The sequence below is a fragment of the Limulus polyphemus genome, unplaced genomic scaffold (assembly GCF_000517525.1).
Source record: "Limulus polyphemus unplaced genomic scaffold, Limulus_polyphemus-2.1.2 Scaffold77544, whole genome shotgun sequence".
NCBI classification, from domain to species: domain Eukaryota; kingdom Metazoa; phylum Arthropoda; class Merostomata; order Xiphosura; family Limulidae; genus Limulus; species Limulus polyphemus.
In genome coordinates, this window is record NW_013743140.1 from 1 (window position 1) to 3,055 (window position 3,055).

The 3,055-nt window shown below is 33.6% G+C and overlaps 1 long non-coding RNA gene across 1 annotated transcript; it reads left to right on the top strand.

Annotated features, from left to right (window-relative positions):
• The first annotated feature begins 482 nt into the window (after nt 1-482).
• LOC111084504 lies at nt 483-1,998 on the top strand. The gene is made up of 3 exons (XR_002609595.1): nt 483-718; nt 1,851-1,856; nt 1,989-1,998. It is a non-coding gene; the product is annotated as an uncharacterized LOC111084504 (long non-coding RNA).
• The last annotated feature ends 1,057 nt before the right edge of the window (nt 1,999-3,055 follow it).

Genomic DNA, 3,055 nt, shown 5'->3' on the forward strand with positions numbered 1-3,055 from the left:
CAGCCGAGCTCTTAGCGCAGTTCTATTGCTAATACTCTTTGAGTACAAAAAACAAAGCTACAACAAAGCAGCCAAGACCATATGGAAAACTCAGCTTCACAGGAAGTTCTTCACACATTACTTTAGTGCAAAATAATCATAAGAACATTTTGTAAAATAATGGTTGTTCAGTTTACTTTTCATGGTGAACATCACAGGTTTGCATTAACTTATTCTTTCTCACTGTCATGCTTTTATTGAGTTGTAATTAATTAATGAATAAACACCAAGATCATATTTCATGGGCATCACAAACATGTCACACCAAGTCATCTTCAGACTATGACCTAAGAAGATACCTTTATCAGTTAAATTAATATTGGATTCAGTGACTGAAACTGAAATCATTTTTGGTGTACAGAGAATGAAAGGGAAAGAAGTTGAATTTATTTGGATATTTTTGTAAAATGGTAATCATTAATTTTGGACATTTTTTTCTAATTAATAACTGCAAGTGAACTCTAATTAAGACTTATAAAAAAGAGTACATAAAAGAAAGTTTGGCCACTGTTCACTGTTTCTGGACTTTCATGCTAGTTTCAAATACATGATAGATTTCTAGATAAGTTCAACAAAATACACCTTCTACAGTTAATGAAGAAATATTCTTTTCTCCTTTCTGTGTCATGGTCAGGAATTTCTGTATGAAAAAATATCTGAGGAACTCGTGAGGTTTAATGTATACTACTAAACCAAAAGACAAATACTAAATATAGTTGGTGTTAACGTAGTGTTGAATTTAAGATACAGCAAAAGAAGCTAAACCAACCAGATAAGAAGAAAAAACAGAAGAAAATGTTAAATTATCAGAGGCTGGAAAATGAGAGAAGAAAACATTGGGAAAAGAACTTGGTGAAAGGAGGTGATAGGTGAAAATTTGTGCATGTAAGTAGAATTGTATATGCTAATTAGGGAGACAAGTTAATTAAAAATGTAGAGAATCCAACTAAGTGAAAATTGCAAATAAGCTGCAAAGAAGTTTAAAATGTTAAAAGAAATGTGTAAAAGTTTAATGTTTAAAAGCATTACAGAATTCTCAAACTGTTTGAAAATATACTACAAGCATTCCTGTTTAATATTAACAGTTATTATTTAACATTTAGAGTTACTAATAGGTCAGAGCTTAGTAAGTGTTTCATACAAAGCCTAAGGCTATGTTTCAGGTTATAACTTCATGAGGGCCCGGCATGGCCATGTGGTTAAGGCACTTGACTCGCAATCTGAGGGTCGGCGGGTTCGAATCCCTCTCACATCAAACATGCTCGCACTTTCAGCCGTAGGGGCGTTATAATGTGACGGTCAATCCCACTATGTGTTGGTAAAAGAGTAGCCCAAAAGTTGGCGGTGGGTGGTGATGACTAGCTGCCCTCCCTCTAGTCTTACACTGCTAAATTAGGGACAGCTAGTGCAGATAGCTCTCGTGCAGCTTTGTGCTAAATTCAAAAACAAACAAACAAAACAACTTCACAAAAAACTTAAACATCAGGATTTTGTTTGAATTGCTAATAGATGGGAAATTCTATATAGATCTGGTGATAGAGTACTTTAGATACTCATGCTTGGATTGACTAAATATGATTGATAATATAGTACTATAGTTAGTTGCTGTTTGAAAGTAGTTTTGAGTTTTGATTCATTGTTCCTGTACATTTATGCTCAACACCCAACTATCCCCTCCTTTTAAATTTCTCATCTGAAGGTGCTATGTTAAATATTTAAAAAAGAATATAGAGATGTAGCTGATTGAATGTATCACATTACTAGTCATGATATTTGTGTTCCTTGTTCCACATAATCTTGGATTTTCTAAGAATTATGTTTTTATATTTTTTATCTACTTATTCTAAGATAATTTCGTTAAGTCTTTCCCAGTCTTGCTCAATAGTCCCCTTTCCATCACTACTTAATTAAAGTTGAATTAGATCAAATACTAAGCCTTAGGAGAAAAGTATTTTTGGGGAAAATGTTTTCCAGTTTTCTTCTGTATATTTAGTTAACATGCAGGTTTTTGATACATTTTTAATATCTTGAAAATATCATTTCTCGTTTTTAATTTTAATGTTAACCTTAATTTCATTTAAACTCAAAAATATGTAAGCTATTACAAAACATTCAAAATGTCATGTTGTTCTTCTGATACCTTTGAAAAAGTTTTTAAGAGTTTATTATGTTTCATTTTTATATGTTCGTCTTTGCTTTCATTTTTTATAATTACTAATGTAGTTTTCTCCCACTGACACTATGATTGCTTGACCCACTTTGGGAACAACAAGACTACCTTACTGGTTTGCCAGTTCTTTTGAATGTTGGTAAAGTTAATTCATATAAAATAATAAATAATCAGTGTTAAAAATAAATATACAATATTGTGTTATTAATCCTTACCCTGATTCTCAATTGTGAAAGACATATTAGGTCGTCAAGAAATTAATGTTAAAGGTTGTTAATGCCCTGATTAAAAAAATCACTTGGCTTTGAAGCAAAAAACATGTCGATGTCCTCTTTAACACCTTCCATATTTGCATACGTTTTCCAATTAAGATGGTGTTGCAGCGAATGAAAAAGATGGTAATCTGATGGGTGGGGGAGAACTTCCTAACCCAACTCCATAATCTTGTGTTGCGTCAAACATACCACATGTGACCGGCACTGTCATGGAGAAGAAGAACACCTTTCCGATTGACAAGTGAAGGGTGTTTCTGATGAAGGGCTTGCTTTAGACTTTCCAGTTGCTGACTACAGATCTCTGCATTGACAGTTCGCTGTGGATTGAGGAGTTCGGAATAAATTACTCCTTTGATGTCCCACCAAATGCAAAGCATCACTTTCTGCGGATGGAGTTCAGATTTTGGGGTCGGAAGTGGTTTTTGTCTAGGACTGAGTGTTGTTTTTGGCATTTAATATTCGCATAGAGAATCCATTTTTCATCACCAGTGACAATTATGTCCAAAAATAGTTCACGCGCATTATGCGGCAGAAGAGACGAAGCAACATTCACATGTTCGAAACGATGATC